The 22,296-nt window shown below is 39.6% G+C and overlaps 1 long non-coding RNA gene across 4 annotated transcripts in view; it reads left to right on the top strand.

The window, feature by feature from the left end:
• Positions 1-22,296, top strand: part of LOC100516649 — a 104,704-nt gene that overhangs the window by 58,553 nt on the left and 23,855 nt on the right. Inside the window, exon 4 of one of the 4 annotated variants that reach the window (XR_002339367.1) lies at positions 8,373-9,028. The exons of the other annotated variants lie outside the window; for them this stretch is intronic. This is a non-coding gene — a long non-coding RNA (uncharacterized LOC100516649). Of the gene's footprint in view, positions 1-8,372; positions 9,029-22,296 lie in introns of those variants that run through there. 4 annotated transcript variants of the gene reach the window in all.

The raw sequence follows: 22,296 nt of genomic DNA, 5'->3' as shown, positions 1-22,296 counted from the left end.
ACCCCAGATTTAGCCTGTATGTACACATTACTGATTCTGAGAGTTTTGAACTGCCTCTTTATTAGTGACCCTTACGAAACTTCCAAGTAGACCCATTTTATTACTCACTGACCGTGACCTTAGAGATATTTCAGCGTTTGTCAAGATCTTTCGCAGCTGGTTGGGGGTGAGAGGAGGCAAACGTGTAAAGTGAAACAACATCATGAATATGTACTACAGGCTTGCCTTGTGCTGGTAGAGAAGGGATTCAAGGGGTCTCTCCATTCCTTACAGAATAGCATTTCTCACTGTCACTGAGGTATAAGCCAGGAATGTGCTAGAAATTTCTGAGGTCTGCTTAGCCAGCAAGAGGCAATTTTGTGCATTTCCCAACTCCACATTCAGAGAGGTCTAGAATCAGCAAACACTAGGAATTGAGCCTTCCCTCTCACCACTTATCCAGAACCTGTTGTTAAATATTCACTAGCACACCACTGCAGGGAGCTGTACTAACTCTCTAGCAAAGGATTCTGGGTGATCTTCTTTTGAGCAGAGGAAAGGGCATCAGTGCTGCCTTGGAAGGCATCTACAACAAACACAACAAAAGACTCAAATGTTACCAAGTAGAAAACAAAGGCTAAGTACTTTACCACGGAGTGAGAGGGATATGGCCATTGGGAATTAAGCTCACATCTTATAAGACAGATAAAGCAGCTTTATAAATAACTATGATAGGAGACAGAAGGTGATCAGAAAGAAGCATGAACTGCAAACTGGAGGAGGGTGAGGCTGAGCACACAGCACATTCCAGTGCAGGGCTCTCAGAACCGAGAAATGCATGAGTTGCTCTCAGTTTTTTGAGGCTCCTGGTGTACTAAAACACGAAGAAATGCCAAAACAAGGTTATAAAAATAGTAGTATATTTTAAATGTTTCCATTAAACATGTAAAATACAAAATATAATGCCATATAATTGCAGTGTTCATAAAAGCATTATAGAAGTTATTAGAATATTAATTCACTGCACACTACAGGGGGTAGAGCTTAAATTAAAAGTTGTCTGATAAACATCTTTGAAAACTGTTAGCTAATATCAGTGACTGTTTGTTAAGCCTCACTGGGTGGTGTAGCCTAAAACTAAGGACCGTCTCAACAGGAAAGCCTTGACCTGGGAGCATTTTTTGACATGCTTGCATTCAGGATTGCAGCAAAACCATCATGAATTCCAAGCAGGACTTTATCATCTATAGAAAGAAGTATTTATCCAATAGAACTAGGAAATTTTAATATTGCATAGGTGAATTACTCTAATAACCGAAGTTTATCTCCTTCAAATGCCCAAAAAATTTTCATTCTATTTATGGGAAGATTTTCACAGACTTCTACCATAGTGACATCACCTACTCCTGACAATTCAAGAGTATTGTTACTACCTGCTCTCATCATGCTACACAGCAGGTGTCAACAGTTTTGCCCTTTTAAGGTTCTTCTGCTGCCCTCTCAGTGCTAAAGTCACTTCCTGCTGCGGGTGGCATCTCTGCTCCTCACAGTGTAGTGTTTTTCTGGCTGGTGGTTACTCTACATACTGAGCTGAAGCAGTATGGGGAATCAGATAAGCAATTTGTTTACCTTTGTTATGAAGAATCTATAAAATGAGAGAGAGGCCTGTGACATCTGAACCTAACGTGGCTCCATAATCCCACTTTTGCACAGACATTAAGGTTTGGGGGCTGTGTTTTGGAACTCTTTGTGGTTGCTGCACATACGGGATCTGTGTGAAGAATTGTTAATATCCTATTACAGGCTGAATTGCATTCCCCTCCAAATTTATATACTGAAATCTTAATCCCCAGTACCTCAGAATGTGATTATATTTGGAGATAGGGTCTCTAAAGAGGTAATTAAATTAAAATGAGCCATTAGAATGGACCCTAATTGGTGTCATTATAAAAAGAGATTAGGACACAGACATTTATAGAGAAGAGACCATGTGAAGACACAGGGAGAGAAGGGTCATCTACAAGCTAAGGAACGAGGCCTCTTAAGAAACCAACCCTGCTGACCTTGATCTTGGACTGCAAGCCTCCAGAATTGTTGGAAAATACATTTCTGTTGGTTAAGCCACTCAGTTGGTGGTATTTTGTTCAGCAACTGTAGCAAACCAAGACACTAACCAAGTAGCTTCCTCCCCTGTGGTGTAGTGTCCAGATGTTATATCTGGAGTAGAGAATACTAAGAGCTATCCCAACATCTCCCCTCACCACACCTGTGTCTCAGCACAACTCTTTTATTTAAGCTATTGGCAAATTATTGCTAACATTGATTTTCCATGTAGGGGTAAGGAAAAGATAACACTGAAAGCAGAAAGAGAAACGAGCATCTGTGTATGCAAGAATAATGCAGAATTTAAGGCAGAAAATGTCTCATCTACATGAAGATAAATTCTGAGCTATAAGTTAAACTCTAAGAAAATCATCAGGAGTCAATGCCAACTCTTTCTAAACAAATATATTAGTCCAATTAGCTACTGAGACCAAAAAATAAACAAGTAAATAAATAAATAAAATAAAAACCAAAAAAACAAACAAAAAACCCCCCATAAGCTAGGAAATTTTATACACACAAAAAAAAATTTTTAAAGCATAAAAGTAAATCATTACCTTTTGGTCCAATGAAAACCACAGTGAAAGATGGATGAGTGTGTGAAATTCTGATTTCAATTTAAAATAGACATCAAAGGAAGAGAAAAAGCTTGGAGAAAAACAATGAAAATTTAAAGGAAAAGAAGGGACTTAGAAATGAGAACAGATGGGACCAGGAAAAGGGGACTGAGGTAGAATAGAATCATGGTTTTTGAAATTATGAAGCCTGGGTGGACAGGGGCTGGTTCTCCAAGCCTCAGGGTGCCTGACCTAGTGAAAGCCTTTGAAGTTTGAAAAGTATTGTTTTAGAATAAATAAAAGGCAATCACTCATTGCCTAATGTTGATCTTCTTTCTCTCAATTGTTGCTGAAAAAAAATTACATAGATTTGAAGCAGATATGTATCAGTGTGTGTATGATGAACAATATTAACGGAAACTATGGATGTTTGGGAAATTTCTAATCAGCCAAAATTGAATCCAGGGTGAGCAAACCCACTTACCCACCACTGATCCCTGAACTCCTGCCTGAAATGGAATGGTTCTGTTGTCTCAAGGCATAAAACAATGACACCCCAGAAGTCTGGATGGATGGGGGAGACATAGGACAGGGAAGTTCAAGTCTTCACCCATCTTCAAAGGGACTTTTTTTTTATTTCCTTACTAGCCTTAACATTTTCCTGCCTTCTTAAAAGTGGTGGTGGTTTCTAAAACTACACAGATAGCAAAAATACACTTTTAGGAGTTCCATTGTGGCTCAGTGGTTAATGAAACCGACTAGCATCCATGAGGACATGGGTATGATCTCTGGCCTCGCTTAAGGATCCCGAGTTGCCATGAGTTGCCATGAGCTGAGGTGTAGGTCACAGACATGGCTTGGATCCTACGTTGCTGTGGCTGTGGTGTAGGCTGGCAGCTGCAGCTCCAATTCAACACCCTAGCCTGGGAACTTCCATATGCTGTGGGTGTAGCCCTAAAAAGACAAAAAAAAAAAAAAAAAAAAAAAAAAAAAAAAAAAAGAAAAAGCTTTTAAACTGTTCCTAAATGTTAACTTCGAAAAAGTTAAACCACCTTGGAGTCGTTTGCATTCATTTATCGCCTATTGAAAAGCACTGTCCTCATATGCACATCATGCCTGGCCGGTGCTCCAACAGAAACTACTTGGCTGCTCCAGGACTGTTATTTCTGGCCTCAGAGATGCCCCTTGTAGACATCAAAAACAAACAAACAAAAAAAAAAGGTCAAGACTTGGTGTGCCCGGGTCCTGGGGCAACGAGCTGGCATTATTAACAGGTTAGCTCCAAAGCCCAGCACCTTCAAGCAAGGGCACGGGGCCTGGCAGAGCTGCTAACAAGTCAGGTTCCAAAAAACCTGATAGACTGGAAAAGCAATTGCAGATGAGCATGACCGGGTGTCTGGAAGTTGACCGCTTAACCTCACTTGATTTTACTTCTCTGGTGACCAGAGTGGCAGGAACTTTAGTCACATTACTCACCTACCTTTGAGCTCTAATTAAAGTTTGCTAAGACCTTTATCATCTGCCCAGACAGCTACCCTGGGAATGCAGAAGGGCTCAATCACAGTGCTGCTGTTATTATTTTGTTGTCGTTAGTGTTATTCCTGTTTTATAAAAATGATTCAGAGCATAACTGACTCTGAGGGTTTTTGTTTTTGTTCTTTTGGGGGTGGGGGGGTGGAGCCTGTAATGTGTTCTCCTTTTCTGACAATGATTTGGGCAGCGTATGCAGCAGGGATGGTGGATATGCATTAAAACACCCATCTCCTTTCCTCAAGTGGCCTCTGACCAGGAGAGTTGTGTGGAGATAAATAGTGGGGGTGGAGGATGAAGGTGTTATCTCCTGGCCATCCCTGACCTGTCCTCTAGGTGCTCACATTGTTTAGCAAACCCAAAGAATAAAACACAAGCTTTGATTCGGAAGACTTCTTTTTTTTTTTTTTTTTGCCATTTCTTGAGCCGCTCCCATGGCATATGGAGGTTCCCAGGCTAGGGGTCGAATCAGAGCTGCAGCTGCCAGCCTATGCCAGAGCCACAGCAACGCGGGATCCGAGCTGCGTCTGCAACCTACACCACAGCTCACGGCAACACCGGATCCTTAACCCACTGAACAAGGCCAGGGATCGAACCCGCAACCTCATGGTTCCTAGTCAGATTCGTTAACTACTGTGCCACGATAGGAACTCCCTCAGAAGACTTCTTAGCTCAGAGTCTGTGGTTTGAGATTTGAGTGCTAGGATGAAACAATTGTCTAGGGGTTGAAGTTATCCATTTAACTTTCAGATTCATTTGAGAACCTGAAAGACACACACCCAAACCTCTGTCCACCCACTCAGTCCCAAATACCACACCATTGTTTGGCTATCAGACAATTCAGTCTATAAACCAGTTTGGGGTGAAGATTACAAAGAATCAAACTTTGACCTATTTAATTCTCAAATTTAAGCCAAGTAAACACAAAATCTTTGGATCTGGAGGAAACACTGTGGTCTATCAAGTCCAGATTCTACACATCTGCACTCCCATGATAACATTACCAATAAATTGTCATGAACCTTTTATCTAAATACCTCAAGGCAGAAGATAAATTTATTTACCTTGAAACTAATGAAACCTCAGCATGAAGGCCTCTCACCTGCAAAGGCCTCTTCCAAGCCCTGTACTTAACTTTGTATCCATCATTTGTACTTTTTTCTTAAAGAGGGCTCCCTAAAATGTATAACCTTCAGACCCCATAAAGCTGAGGAGGTATGGGGACAAGGACATTCCAAAAGGCAGGCTAAAGTACTTCCTTGCATTAGAATAAAATTTGCCTGTCTACAGGTATGCCCAAAATATCATAAAATTGTTTTCCATAATATAGTCATAGTTCTGAGATTGGTTATAGTCATTGAGTGGATAGAGTAATTAAGAGGGTTATCTGAAAGTCCTATATTTATTTACTTATTTTTATTTTATTTTATTTTATTTTATTTTATTTGTCTTTTTGCCTTTTCTTGAGCTGCTCCCCTGTCATATGGAGGTTCCCAGGCTAGGGGTCTAATCGGAGCTGTAGCTGCCGGCCTACACCACAGCCACAGCAACGCAGGATCTGAGCCACATCTGCAACCTACACCACAGCTCACGGCAAAGCCAGATCCTTAACCCACTGAGCAAGGCCAGGGATGGAACCCGCAACCTCATAGTTCCTAGTCGGATTCGTTAACCACTGTGCCATGACAGGAACTCCCTATATTTATTTATTTAGTCTTTTTTTTTGCGGGGGGGGGGAGCCGCACCTGCTGCATAGGTTCCCAGACTAGGGGTCGAATCAGAGCCACAGCTGCTGTCTTACACCACAGCCACAGCAACTTCAGATCTGAGCCACATCTGTGATCTACACCACAGCTCACAGCAATGCTGGATCTTTAACCCACTGAGAAAGGCCAAGGATCGAACCCGCAACCTCATGGATACTAGTCAGTTTCATTACCACTGAACCACAATGGGAACTCCCTGAGAGTCCAATATTTAGACTTAGCACCAGTTGCTCTTTTTTGCCCCAGTGCCTTTATCCAGACTGTTCCTTCTTCCTGGAAACTCTTACCCCTTCTGTCTGACTTTGCTTTCAGATCTCAACTCACATGTCCACAAGAATGTCCTCCCAAACTTCCCTGATGACGTCAAACCCTCCCCAATGTAGTATCATCACATCATGCTTCTTCCTGGCACTTATCACACTGTAACTTCACTCATGTTTGCGTGTTTATTCCTTTGAATGCTCTCTAATTCCCCCACCCAAGTGAGCTATGCCTGAGGCCTGGACATGACCTTATTTTTCTCACCCTTGCAACTCCAAGCCTAGCACAGAGCCTAGCATGGTAACTATTTGTAGACTGAATCAGTAAAGTGCCATGAGAGTTAGAAGGAGTTAGTAAGAAAAGATCCTCTGGGAGTCCCTGTTGTGGCACAGTGGTTAACGAATCCGACTAGGAAACATGAGGTTGCAGGTTCGATCCCTGCTCTTGCTCAGTGGGTTAAGGATCCAGCATTGCCATGAGCTATGGTGTAGGTCACAGACACAGCTCAGATCCCACATTGCTGTGGCTCTGGCGTAGGCCAGTGGCTGCAGCTTTGATTAGACCCCTAGCCTGGGAACCTCCATATGCCACAGAAGTGGTCCTAGAAAAGGAAGGTTAAAAAAAAAAAAAAGAAAAAAGAAAGAAAGAAAAAAAAAAAAAGAAAAGATCCTCTGGATTTAAGTTAAATACAAATTTATTAAGAACTAAAAAGTCAACATTATAAAGAATTACATTTTAGCTCATTATAATGTACATTTTCTGACAATAATTATTTGGTGTTCAAGAATGAAACAAGCTATTTTAAAACATAGAGAGTGTCCCTTAAAAGTACATGTTTACTACTAAAAATGTTAAAGAATAAAATTCTCTAAAGGGTTAGAGATGGACTAAGATCAGCTAGATCATTTAAGACTTGTCCCACCTAGAAACCATGTAAGTCTAAGGTCACTGACGTACAACTTTCATTAATGGCATTTATGATGATCCACCTGTGTGAGGACAAGGTGCTAGTTTAACAATGAAGACATTAAATACAACTAAATAGTTTCTGTTAGAAGTTTATGTTCAATATAAGTAGAAACTGACACATAGGAGTAAGTATACGGAAGCAAATAAAAACATGACCACTGATACTAACTTAATTCAAGAATAAATGTTCTTTTCAAGACTGGATTTACTTCCTGCCTGAAACAACTAGAAAACAAAACATAGGAAACAATGGTCTTGAAAATACTGAAAGACAAGGAGCACAGGACTATAATCCCTGAGAGGAGGGGAACAAAGAAGGTGACTCCTGTGATTGAACCAGTTTATTTCCTGGAGCCTGTAAAACAGGAAGGAGGAACCACGCAGAAGCTGCAGTCAAGCTAAGTGAAAAATAGAAAGATTGGAACTCAGAGAGGCCATGATGGCTAGGATTTGTAGAAGAGCGCCAGAGAGGAGGGAACTGCACCTAGAGAAAATTGGAGAAAGATCTCTCCAGGCTTTGAATGCTAATCTACGTATGCATGAGAGGAAACCACCCAGGGCTGAGGAAAGAACTCTGAGAATGAAGTTTCTGGAACTCATGCAGGGCTGGGAATAAATAGTTCATGTTTCTATCAGCCAGAGTGGAAAGACCTCTTCATGTAAAAGACATCACATAGGGCAGGGGTTGGCAAACTACAGCCCACAAGCCAAGTCTAGCCCACAGATTTGTTTTTGAACAGCTTGCAAATTAAGAATGATTTCATATTTTTAAAGGATTATATCAACAGGAAGAAAAAGATGCCACAGAGACTATGTATGGCAAGCAAAGCCTACAGTATATATTATGTGTCCCCTCACCAAACAAGTTTGTCATTCCTTGATATAGTCAGCTTGGAAGTAGGGACAAATTAACCCCAAGCTAAAGGCTGCTCTGGACTCACCCTAGCAAATTTAAAAGCAATCCTTAAAAGGAGCCTACAGATTCCTATGATTTAGGTAACAATGAACAAAATCTAACACTATTTAATGAAATACAGCAAAATTGAGTGCCCCCCAAAATAAAATTCAGCTATTAAAAGATTGCTGGACTTGTAAAGAAGCAAGAAAATATTATCCTATATTATTAACCTATTATTGTATAACACATTACCCCCAAGGTGGCTTCAAACAATAATCATTTATTCTTTTTATCATTTCTCTAAATCAGGAATTCTGACAGAACACAGTAAGGAATGCTGGTTGCTGCTTCACAGTGTGTGGGACCTAAGCTGGAGTCTGCAGACTGGAATTTTCTGAAGTCTTGTTCAGCTTCATATTTGATGCTAACTGTTGGCCACCTTGTGTAAGGAAAGAATTAACAGAGCAGGTCTGGTTGCTTTTTCCTTGCATGTCTCCAAGAGAACCCGGGACCATGGATGACGCTTGGCCAGCCACCATGGAATATGTCCCCTAGACGTCAGGGATTGACGATTTTGTCATGGACACCTGGAGCAATGGGCTGTGCGGTGTCACATTGTCAGGTGGCTTTGCACAAATATTAAGATGGATGAGGTGCACCTGGTTTCATTGTTGGGGTCCTGAGATTCAGTTGCCATCGCTGGTTGCATAGCAAAATATGCTTATGTGACCAGCACACCAAAAAAGCCTTGGACCCTAAGACTCTAAGAGGACTCATTGGGTAGAGACGTTTCACATGTTCCCACAGTGCTCTGCTAGAGAGAAAGCACATCCTATGTGGCCTCTGATGAAAGACTCTGAAGCCTGAACTGCACCTTTCTGGATTCTACCCAATGAAAACTTCCTTCCTGCTGCTTTACTCTGTATCTTCTGACATAATAAAATATAGCTGGGGATATAAGCTTCCCTTGAGTCTTGTGAATCCTTCTAGCCAATCACGAAAATTGGGGTGGCTTGAAATCTTCAAAGCACCATGAAAATATTAATCCAAAGAAAGCTAGAGGATGTATAAGTTAGCCATTGCTGTATAACAAATTACCTCAAACTCAGCAGTTTAAAACATTTACTGTCTCATAGTTTGTGTGCATGAAGATTTGGGGGGTGGGGTGGGGCTCAGCTGGGGGTTCCTGTTCAGGGTCTCTCACAGTCTAGTCACAGGCTTGGCTGGGTCTGGAGGATCTGCATCCAGGCCCACTTACCTAATGGATGGCGGGAGGCTTCAGCTCCTTGCCACTTGGGTCTCCAGAGGGCTGCCTATGACCTGACTCCCCCCAGAGGAAGCGATCCAAGAAAGAAAAAGAGAGACAAGCCCTGCAACAGAAGTCACAGTCTTTTATCATATAATTTCAGGAGTAAAGTAACTTCACTGTTACCATATTTTATTAGCCACACTGACCAATTCCAATATAGTGTGAGAGAGGACTACACAAAGGTGTGTTATCAGAGATGAAATATTTTGTAATAGTAATGGGGTCCATTCATCAAGAAAATGAAAAATTCCTAAATGTGTACACTGAGCTTCATGCCTAATTCTAAAATCCAAATAGAGGGTTTTTTCCATCTGTGTTTATAGTTAATAGCATTTTCTGGAAGATATATTTGGCATATTTTTAAGTCCACCTATGTTTCATCATCATCTTCATTATAGTTGTCCTCATCAATATCAAGGCAATCCAAAAGCCAATGTAATTTTCTTTTATGAAAGAATTATGGAAATGCCATAAAAAATAAAAGTTCACTTGTAAATAGCTCTGCTTTAAGTAATGACCAGTAGGGAAAAAAACCACCTAGGTGTTAAGAAAGGGTGCAGCGATTTCAAGAAATCAGAGTTCAGCAAGGCAAACAGGAAATCAGAACCACAAATGAGAAACAATGCCAAGACAGCAGAATGTGATGTTGAGGTAGAAATATTTTTGATGGTTGATAGGCCAGCAAAATTTGACACTGATGATGTCTGGGAAGTGGGGAGAAGGCACTGGAAATTCTAGTAACTAGGCAATGAGCACATGAGGGTGAGACTGTCTTGTTCACCACTGACAGACAGTGCTAGGCCTGTGAGTAAACTAATGTGAAATGTTTATCTCTTTATGGAAAAAAATAGTCTGTAATGGGAAAGCCTGCCAAAATGGACCAGTGGCTTTAAAGATTTCATTTGAATGACTCCAGAATATAGACTTTATGCTTCAAGACTAGATTGCCTTCCTAAACTCTAATTTTCTTCTTGTGATACGAAGAAAAGAAAGATCTGGAAGAAAATTCTATGCAAGTGTCAAAATAGGCAGATTTCAAATGTCCCCTGGCATTCAAGACTCTACTTGATCTGGCTTCTACACACTTTTCTAGGTTTTTTTTTTTTTTAATCCATTCTACCTTCTGGAAATATGCCATTCCTGTAACATTGACCAAATACTATATTTTCTGGATTTAATTGGTACATTTCTCCTCACTTTTTCATATCTCTAAAATCAATGTGTTTTATATCAATGCATTTGGGTTATGGCCCGCCTTTAAACATGTCCTCAGAGAGTTGGCTAAAGGTACTTTTTCTTCTTCTTTGCATCAGTTGAAAATGCAACCAATCTTTCTAGACCCAATTTAATCCCAAATCTCCTAAGAAAAAAAAAAAAAAAGAAACTTCCTGATGAGCCCACCAAAAATTAATTCACTTTCTTCTTACCTACAGAGATACTAAAATCCTAAAATCTCAGTTAATGTATTCTGTACTACTTAATATAGTAGTCATGTGTCCCTGTCTTATTTCTTTTTCTAGATTACAGTAAGTATCCAGAGGGCAAAAACTATGTCTTTTACAACATTGTACTTTCTATAGCAACTAGTACATATTTTCCTCATTTTGATGATCAATAAATATTACTTTGGTGAATGAAGGAATAAGTTAACTATACAAATTATGGTTCAGGAATACAATATATTACAAAGGAATGTGAACAGTAGCAATATGAGAACTGGTACATGGTTAAACAGGGAAAAAGCAAGCTGCAAAATAGTATGTATAGAATGATTTTATTTTTGCTAGATCAACAGCAACATATTCCTCCCTAACATGCACAATGTAAATATTTGTATATACTTAGGGAGTTGTTTGGAAGAACATAGGCCTAATGGTTAACATCAATTATCTCTGCAAAGTGGGATGGAGATGATGAAATTATTCAAGTTTAGATAAATCTTCCCATTTTACTTATTTATTTCACATACACACACACACACACACACACACCCTATGTTATTTGGCTCTGGATTTAAAAAAAATCAACAAAGTATGTGAATACATATTGCAGTGAAAATTAAAGGAGAAAAAGGAAAATTCTGGCTTTCTTATATGTAGCTCTATGTAGCTTTTTGGTGAAAAAGAAGAGAAAGCCCCAAGTTCAATATATAGAAGGTTGTGAGTTATGAGATATGACAACCAAGAAATAAGATTAATTCAGAAAACCATAGAAAAAAATAGTGTTTTTTGAACCCAGATGTAACGGAATTCTAGGGCCTAGTACAATGGTTGATTTAAAATCTGCTGTCACACAAAACAAAATGGAAAGTTGAGGGCAGTGGAGAGTAAGTCATTTTAACAAAAAAGCCTCTTGCTTATGTTGAGATATAACTAAAGCAAGATTCCTATGCAAGAGACATCTCTCAAATGTGTTTTTCTTCATAAGAGTGCCCCCATCAGAGCCACATTGTGTAGTTATCCGTAATCTTGTGACACCATTAATGTTAACTAAACACCCTGGGTGAAATGTTTGTATCTTTACCTTTAGTAACAACAGTTATTTTTTAACATTTTATTTTATTTTATTTTATTTTATTTTATTACTGCATCCATACAAGTAGCATCCATCTACTTGGCACTGTACTAAGTGTCTTAGGTTTTATTTTATTCATGCCTCCTAACAACCCCATGATGTTATTCTCCCCACTTCACAGATGGGGAAACTGAAGCTTAGATATGTTAAGTAGTCAAATTTGAACTCTGGAAGTCTGCTTATTGATGCCAAATCCCTCGCCCTTTGCCTCTTCACAAATGTGTCTATCACATAATCATACCTATTACTGCTAGACCCTTTATTCCTCACTTTCTTACTTCAGTAGGTGAAGGTATGTCTTAATTGCCCACATTCGTACCAACACAACACAAGAACTGCTGTAGCACATCTCAGATCAGTTCTTCCATCTACTCAGCTTCCTGTTTTTTAAAAAATAAAGTACATTATGCTGGGGAGTTCCCCATTGTGGCTCTGCAGGTTAAGGACCCAACTAGTATCCATGAAGATGTGGGTTCAGTCCCTGGCTTCACTCAGTGGGTTAAGGATCCAGTGTTGCCATGAGCTATGGTATAGGTTGCAGATGCAGCTTGGATCTGGAGTGCCTGTGGCTATGGTATAGGCTGGCAGCTGTAGCTCTGATTCAGCTGCTAACCTGGGAATTTCCATATGCCATAGGTATGGCCCTAAAAGCAAAAAAAAAGAAAAAGAATATTCTGCTGGAAGGCAGATGTTCCCCAATATTCCCCAATATTACTATCTTCCTTTACTAACTTGTTGAAGCTCCACCACTCCTTAATTCACTTGCTTTCTTTTTTGAACAGTGCATACTTTTACCTTAGCAGTTTGTTAATCATTGCATGAAGCAGTATAGGTCCATCATCCCTTACCCACCGATTCTGAGGTCAACAAGAGTTTTAAAATGAAAGACTGTCCACAGCTCACTTGGCATTAAAGCCTAACCAGAATGGAACTTATTTGGCAACAACACCTGCCCTGAACTGACTTGAGGCTATTTTACACCTTCACTGATCACCATCAGCGTGAATATTTACACATCTCACCACTGAAATGTCAGTGTGTTTTATCACAGGGTGCTACCCAGACTTCACTCAGTGTTTTATGTATCATATGACATATTTACATTTTTACCTATCCAAGTTCCAAAAAGTTCTAAATTACAAAGGCTTCTGGAACCCATGGGGTTCAGATAAGTGATTTTAGTTGTTTCCTTTCTTTTACTGCTTCCCACCCCTAGCCTTTTTTTTTTTTTTTTTTTAAGACTTAAAGTATCTGGTATTTTCTGAAGTCTAATACTTTGACTTGGCTCATGTCTATGGCCATGTCATACAAACACTTTGTGACCTCAGAAATTTCAAGTGTTATAGTGTAGCTCTTTTTAAACTTGATTCTTATACAGAAATCATTAGTCATCCCTCACCCCTTGCTGGTAGTTTCATTGTTCATTGATTGTGAGCCACTAAAACATTTTCCCCCAACAGACATTTTTTTTCCTCCTTAGACAGTGTCTAAATATGGGAGGCTGCTTTATCAGGCCGCAGGTTGGTTGTTTGATTGACTTTTTTTTTGGACTGTGTAAAGCAGTTTATAACCCAATGTGGGATTAGATTAACCATAATTTGACTAAAATTAAGGTGATCAGATGAGCCTTAAATTTATGACTGATCTGGGTTTGTTTAATCTCAGTTTTTCTGGGTATATTCATACAAACTCACAGGGTTCATTTTCCCATTCATCTGTCACATGATTTTTCTGGTATTCCAGCATGCTCTCCTAACCTTTGGTGCTAAACCGTAGCACCTGAATATCCATTAAGTCTAGCACCTTCAGACATTTTAAAACTGTCACAGAGGTATCCATTCATTAAATAAAATTTTCCATGACAGGTGTCTGAGTCATGAAACAATTCTAAGAGCCAAGGAAAGACTCCAAAATGAAGGGGAAGAAAAAGTACTTCGTAAGGTACTTCCTTGCTTTTCTGTGGTAAATCAGTTGCTATGACAGTAGACTTTCTCAGAGAACATGTACCTAAGTGCTTAAAATAGCAGAGAGTACTTCTCCCTAACGAATCAGATTCTGCAAGGAATTACTAAGTCTTACAGTATTTATATGAGCACCGTTTTACCAATCAATAACTAGAGCTACATAGTAGGGTTGAGAACATTCCATTGCCTACCATTTTTAAAAAAGGAAACTCCTTAGTGATTAACATATAGGTATATGTGCCTGTTATTTTAAAAGCCTTCCATTTGTCTCATGTTGAGATAATTTTGATTTGAAGCCTATACTTTAAGTCATTAATTAAGCCTCCTAACATCAGTGTGGCATAAATGAATGCAATGATGCCCATTTTAAAGGGACTGATTAAAGATGTCAAGTATACTTTCACCTTAAAGTACATCCTCATTCAGATATAAAACTCAGACTGTTTGCTCCCTGATTAATTGTTATGTGATGACTGCTTTACTCCACATCCCAAGTTATCCTTGAGGACTCTCAAGCCTGACCTTTGTCTTCCCAGGATATTTGTTGGGCAGGCAGTGGGGTTGAGGACCTAAGGCTGCACGAGGAGGGCGATGGCTCCCTCAGAAAATGGGGGAGAGGACCTGGCAGTGGGACTCCTGTAGGTCAGCAATAGCTCTCTTTGAGTTGCCATCCTCATTAGCAAGTGGCTAGGGCACCAGCTCCCTTAGCTGCCCTTTCCCAGCCAGTGCAGTCTGCTTTCACTCCTGAATCCCACCGTGGAGTTTCCCTCATCAGCCATTCTTGTGCACAGACCTCACTGTGCTGCCCAAAGCAATAAATGGCCTGTCAGGCTTGATGTGCATGGGGCTGTTACCAAATTGGAACCGAAGGCCAGAGAATTTCATCTCCATGAGGTACCAGGGCTATTTCAGAAAGCAGAAGTGCCAGCTTCACCCTCTAGTGATGGTCCTCAAAGGGTAATTGGAGAGTGCAGAAAAAAAACCCTTAAGGAAATCTGAAATAATATACTGGAATTGGGGAATTCTGAAAAGAGAAAACATGCTATAGACTTTTCTGCTTCTTTTCTTTTTAAACAGCTCTACACCTTGTTGATGTGCTAAGTACACATTTCACTAAGTGGGCACTTCATTCAAGTTCTCTCATCTTATGACATTTATTTATTTATTATTCTACTTCTACTTAACCTTTTTTCTCTATTTTTTTCAGTAAATATAGCTATAAGGATATTGGAAATCTATTAGCACATATTATCCATTGAGCCAGCATGCTGCTTATTAAGCATGAGGAGAAACCTGTGAATATGACAGGCATGGCCTGCCTGCCCTCAGGGAGCCTGCATTCTGGGGGCCTGAGAGAGGCTGGGGAGCAAAGGCTTTATAAACAAGTCGCTCATGTGGTGCTGCTGTGAAGGCTTGGCAGTTGTTGGGAAAAAACAGGATACGCTGGTCTACATTAGATATTCAGGATCAAGAATCAAAATGGAATCCTGTAATAGGCTTTGGCATAACACCAAATTTGAATTATGGAAGGGATAAATGTTCTTGGCATCATACTGGAGCTTTTTGGAAGAAAAGGGCTATTTAAAAAAGGACTCTAAGGCATTGTCTAAAATAATGCAAAAACCACTGGCTGAAAGTGAAAACATTAAAAAATCCACAATAAAAAGACATTGCTATTTCTCTGTTTTCTTTGAAAAGAATATAGCCAAAGATACCTGTTCAGTAATGAGTCATTTCAGTCAGAGTGATTGTACCGGTTGCTCATTCACTCAGTGGTTGTGTAAGGGTTGTGAGTAGAGATTGCATTTTGTGTGACTATCTTCCAGGACCTGATTTTTGTCGGTATGCTCATCCTTTCCCCCACTTCCTGGGAACTCAGATCCCCTCACTTTTAGGGCAACCTATACTTACTCTGTCTTGCGGGAGATGCCATAGCCTCTCCCTGTGAGCCTGTTTTTCCAACTTCACTCATACGAGACATTTTCCTACCAGATTTCTTCTCAAGATCTAGGCCCATTTTTTTGCTCCTTGCTCAGAAGTTATTAATATACATACCTTTGGCTCCACTATATAATATTGCTTTGTCCCAAGTCAGCCCATACTCTGTCGAGGAAGGATTCCCTAATTTAAGAACTCAGATCCACTAAACCATCCAGCTCTGCTTTTAATGGCCCTGTGGGAACAGGTTAAATGCTTTTGCTAACATAGTTGTCAAGAAATCATGTTTGGAACCTAGACTAAGAAACAGGCATCAAGATCTACAGCTGGGGTCCTGTACCTCCAGACCAAGATCAGCAGAGCCAAAAAGTTCAACATCTCATCAAGGGTCCACCAGTCTTCCAGTTTTTAAATGATTCTGAGAAAGATAAATAGATTTGGAGAACTGCCTGGACACTACTCTTAGATAACTACATCAGCCCCTTTTTATTATTTATATCAGATAGATATAAATATAAATGAATCTCAAGCAAGCAAGGGAAATATTATCTCAAGTTCACTGGAAAGGGCTCAGGCTGTGGAGTTACTGGGGGATGCTGGACCAGAGATGAGCTCTCTCAGAGGCCAGTGACCAGGCCAGGCCACAAGAGCCATCTGACCTATGCAAGACAGTACAAAGACGCTTGGGGGACACTAAAGAGCTATCCCCCTTACGGCATGACTTACTCAGAGGACATAATCCAGACAGATTTACATGAGCAGTTCATGCCAGTGGAGAACCTCAGTACAAAAAAATTTGGTTTTGCCTATAGTCTTTATTGATACATCTCAGTTAGCACTTCCTTCTGACTTGGTACTACTAACATGTTCACAAGTGTCCCTACGCTACTAGCTTCCACCTACAAGTTATTATCTTCCAAATTTTAACCAATTATTCCAAATCAGAATCTTTATTCTAGAAAAACTTTTAAGATGTTTATGCCATTTTTTTTTTAAGCCTGGCACAATAATACCAGATCTGCATCTAGAACAGTGACATGCAGTTGGCAGGGCCCAAGCCCTGGACTTGATGGTCCAAAGAGCACAGAGGCCTCAACAAAAGCATCCACTGTCATAATGCTTTGTATATGCCCTTCCCATCTTTCTCCATGCACATATATTTCTGTATGTGTGGCACTGTTATCTGTAAATTAAAAGACTGGCAGCAACCTCAATGTCCAAGGTTAGGGAAATTTTCATCTATTCTCTATTACAGCCAATTGCTGGGATATTTTGCAGCTATTTTAATGATCTTTATAATATTATGTAGTAATGCAGGAAAAGAATTCAAATGTACATTTAAGTGAAAAGGTAAAGATACAAAATTATTTGTATGCTTTAACAACTTATATAAAAATAAATGTACATAGTGGGAAGGGAGACCAGAAGAACATTTGCAAACCCGATTAATGGCTCATGTTCTGGGGTAGTTGATTATGGGTAATTTCCTTCTTATTTTTATTTATTTATTTTTTTTGCTTTTTAGAGCTGCATCTGCAGCATATGGAAGTTCCCAGGCTAGGGGTCGAATCAGAGCTACAGCTGCCAGCCTATGCCATAGCCCCAGCAATGCAGGATCCAAGCCAAGTCTGTGACCTACACCACAGCTCATGGCAACACCAGATCCCTGACCCACTAAGCAAGGCCAGGGATCCAACCCCCATCCTCATGGATACTAGCTGGATTCGTTTCCACTAGGCAGCATTGAGAACTCTGTAATTTCCTTCTTACTTTTAAGTTTCTCTAGCATTGCTACATTGTTTTTACACAAAATTAAGTATATTATACATATACACATGCATGCTTCTTCTAAGACAAAGTTTAGGACTTTGCCAGGTCTTGGATTTTAATATTACCACTTAGAAAATATAACTAATAAAAGTTCTTATTCAAATGGGTTTAACGTGAGGGAATCTATTGGGATATATCATCAGAAAGTTCAGAGGTTGGACCATCCCTCAGGGTGAACTGTTCCAGAGATTCGTGGGGTCCTCAGTGCTGGGGTTCCATTTCTCTTGACTCTGCCTTGCTGCATAGACCAGCCTTTTTGTCACACTTCTTCCCTCCTGACAGAATAGCAGCAGCAGCTCTATATTGAGAAAGAGCAAGGTCAACTCTTCCCCAAACCATCAAACAGAAGTCTTTGCTTCACTCTGATTGGACCAGTGTGGACCAGGGGACTGCTACATGGGCTTAAGGTTAAATTATGCCCAGTGTACACCAATCTGCAGTAAGCTAGTTACAGTTCACAAATATTTGCTGCCTTTACCTGTGAGAGGATTATATGTCCCCACCTCACTGATGTTATATTTGGCCATAACTTGCTCTGGACATGGAAATATAAAATATCAGTATTCAAAACCAAGACGTGACATAGCTGTTTAACGCTGCCGCTGGTTGCACTGAAACCATTTTGTTCCTCTGCCAAGTAGAAGCGTTCAGAGCTAGTGTGTGGTTTGCAGCACTATTCCCCCCTCCCCTACCACTGCTGGCAAGATTCCAAACAGAGGCTTCACTACCAGCTGGGGTTAGAGAATGAAGACAAAACACAGTAGAGCCACAGACAAACCAAGGTGCACATGTAGTATGAGCTGCACCTTTGTTATTAGCTGTGAGACTTGGGGGTTTTTTGTTACTGAATATAACCTAGCCTTTCCTGACTGGGCTTGGGTCCTGGCTTGGCCATTTCCAAGTTATGTAACCTTGCACAAGTTGTTTCATTTATCTATACTTATTTTCTTTATTGTAAAATTCCTGGTACAAACTCAGAAGTTACAGCTGTTATTTGTTGCTAATAAGAATTATAATTCTTGGAGTTTCTGTAGTGGCTCAGCAGCAATGAACCTGACTAGCATCCATGAGGATGTGGGTTTGATACCTGATCTTGTTCAGTGGTTTAAGGATCCATTGTTGCTGTGAGCTGTGGTGTGGGTCACAGACGTGACTCGGATCCAGTGGTTTTGTGACGGTGACATAGACTAGCAGCTATAGCTCGGATTCCACCCCTAGCTTGGGAATTTCCATATGCCACACCAGTGTGGCCCTAGGAAAAAAAAATTATAATTCTTACTCTCATGGGGGATTTTCCTCTAATTTACCTCAGTGATTTGCAGTGGGGGAAAAAGTGCAGCTATCTGAAAGTGGAGGTATATTATATTTCTTTGCCTTTGTAAAACAAAGGCAAACTTACAGACCCAAAGTCTCAATATATATACTGATCATGGTAGATAGAATAAGAAATTCTTCCTCAAGATATAAATATTAGTTCCTTGGAATTCTCTTATTTTTTTTTTTTAGGAATAAAAAAAGATTAACCCAAAATTTCATATGGGAAAAATGCTTTTCACATTCAATACCAAAATGTGATAAAACTATTCAGCAGTACAATTGGCTTCACTGAAGTAATTTTGTTCCTTCTTTGAGTTATCTATTATTGAAGATAGTCAGGCAACAGATATTGAAATAAATGATTTTTTTATTCCATTGTGAAAACTCTTGTGTTCCCAGCACCCCTTTCCACAAAGTGATGTATTCTTTTGTGTGTATGAGAGGGAGATTATAGTCAGAGGAATGCAATTTAGAAGTAAAATTTCCACTTTTCTTTTTTTAATTGAGATTGCAATTATATCTCGATTTGAATCTAAGTTGACTTGATTTTGTAATCAATAATTATTTTACATTATAGAACACATTTTCTATCTCAGACATCCATCACTGACATCTGATATCTGGTACTTTTTTTTCAGATAATGTAGATTTTATCTTGCTTAGTTTTCTGGGACCTGGTAATTAAGATATGAGACAATTATTTGTCCCTTTAGATTAAAAATATGTTCCGAAAAACATTGTGTAAACTAAATCATGGTTTAAATGCACTAGAGCTATAGTTCCCACACACTGGCTATGCAGGCAACTAGGGAACTTTACACACACACACAGATACATGTACACATATAAATTTCTAGGCCCTACTCAAGGACTTGTGAATTACAATTTTTGAAAGTGGAGCTCAAATTTTTCTTTTATTTAACCCAGATCTTGGTTTTAAAATATTTTTCCCCATCAAAAGATCCTGGGTAAAATGACTGATTCTAGGGCCAAGGTGGAGAAAATACAAGAAGTTAGAATATCTTCTTAATCCAATCATCTGTCGATGGACATTTAGGTTGTTTCCATGTCTTGGCTATTGTGAATAGTGCTGCAATGAACATGCAAGTGCATGTATCTTTTTCAAGGAAGGTTTTGTCCAGGTATATGCCCAACAGTGGGATTGCTGGGTCATATGGTAGTTCTAAGTTACCTCCATACTGCTTTCCATAGTGGTTGTACCGATTTACATTCCCACCAACGGTGCAGGAGGGTTCCCTTTTCTCCACACCCTCTCCAACATTTGTTATTTGTGGACTTATTAATGATGGCCATTCTGACTGGTGTGAGGTGGTAAAATAACTCTATATTGATATAAAAAAGGAAGGAAGGAAGAGGGAAGGAAGGAAAGTCTCTTACAATGGAATGCCAACTAATAAATATAGAGGGAATAATGCAATTAGAACATCACTAGTTGGGCAAGAATCATCAATAGATGCTAAAACCAATGGGTGAGAGTTTGATGAGGAACAGAATATTTACATTTTCTCAAAGTTATCTCCCTTTTAATTGCTTGCCAATGAAAAAAGAAAAATAGTAATTTTACAGTAAAAAAAAAAAAAAAAAAAAAAGACTGGCAGGCACCACTTGTACAGGCTTAGCTGCTGGCCACCAAAAGATATATCTACATCCTAACTCCCAGGATTAGGACATTATGTGACTGCCTTTGGGAAAAGGGTCTTTGCAGATGTAATTAAGTTAAAGAGCTCAAGATGAAATCATCTGGGATTACTCTGGCCCTAAATCCAATGACAAGTGTCCTTATGAGAGATCAGAAAGCATGGACAGAGAGAAGAAAAAGAAGGCCATGTGAGGACAGAGGCAGAAAATGGTGTGAAGCAGCCAACTGAAAATGCTGACAGCCACCAGAAAATGCAAGGAAGGAATATACCCTACACCGTCCAGAAGGAGTACAGCCCTGACAACACCTTGATTTTTGGACTCTGGCCTCCATACTGTGATAGAAAATTTTTCCGTTGTTTTAAGCCACCCAATGTGTGGTAATTTATTATGGTAGCCCTAGGAAATGAATACACCATTTTAACCAAATGATCAGCTAGTGTTACCGATAAAGGAATTAACCTACATCACGTGGTTCCTCAAGAGATATACTGAGGAGTTCACAGCATTACTCTCATAATTGTTTCTGCCAGAACTGCACAACCTGAATCTAACCATGAGGACATATCAGACACATCCAAATTGAGAGCCATTCTACAAAAGAAATAGTCTGTACCCTTGAAAAATATTGAGGCTATAAAACCAATGAAAGGGTGAGAAACCGCTCTAGATTAAAGGAGACTCGGAGTTCCTGTCATGGCTCAGTGGTTAACCAACCAGACTAGTATCCATGAGGACTCGGTTTGATCCCTGGCCTTGCTCAGTGGGTTAAAGATCCTGCATTGCCCTGAGCTATGGTGTAGGTTGCAGATGCAGCTCAGATCTGGCGTTGCTGTGGCAGTGGTGTAGGCAAGATAACTAGCTACATCTCCAATTTGACCCTGAGCCTAGGAACCTCCATATGTCACAGGTGTGGCCCTAAAACGACGAAAAAAATAAAAAATGAAAGATAAATAAATTTTTAAAAATAGATCAAAGGAGACTAAGAAATATTAACAAAATAAAGTGCTTCATGGGAGCTTGGACTGTGAGAAAAATAGTCATTTAAGGGGATATTTAGCAAAATGTGGATATGAACTGTGGATTGAATAATAATGTATTAATCTTCAAGTTCCTGTTTTTGTTTCATACTGTGATTGTGTAAGAGAATATCCTTGTTCCTAGCAAATACAAACTGAATATTAAGGAGTAAGAGGATATCCTGCCTACAACTTACTCCCAAATGATCCAGAAGGAAAAAAAAATACTATGCATACATGTATAAAAAGAATGAAAAAGTACAAACATTAACAAATGGAGCATGAGAGTTCTTTGTACTATAATTGCAATTTTTTCAGTAATTTTGAAATTATTTCAAAAAGGATATTTAAAAAAAGCTTCCTAGATTATTGTGATGTGTCACCAGGTAATGAAAACCACTGCATTAAAATTTACTAATTAAAGCAGTGGTTATCATCTGCATGATTTTGCCTCCACGAAAACACATAGAAATGTTTGAAGACATGTTCAATTATCAATGACTGCACAGAGTGGCGGGTGGCGAGTGGGGAGTGGATCTGGAGAGGCACTACTGGCATTTAGTGTGTAGAGAGGCCAGGGATGCTGCTAAAGTGGTAAAATGTGCAGGACAGCCACCCACAAC

The sequence above is a fragment of the Sus scrofa genome, chromosome 15, assembly GCF_000003025.6.
Source record: "Sus scrofa isolate TJ Tabasco breed Duroc chromosome 15, Sscrofa11.1, whole genome shotgun sequence".
Classification (NCBI taxonomy): domain Eukaryota; kingdom Metazoa; phylum Chordata; class Mammalia; order Artiodactyla; family Suidae; genus Sus; species Sus scrofa.
Note: the sequence above shows the minus strand (reverse complement) of the source record. Positions and strands in the feature narration are given on the sequence as shown.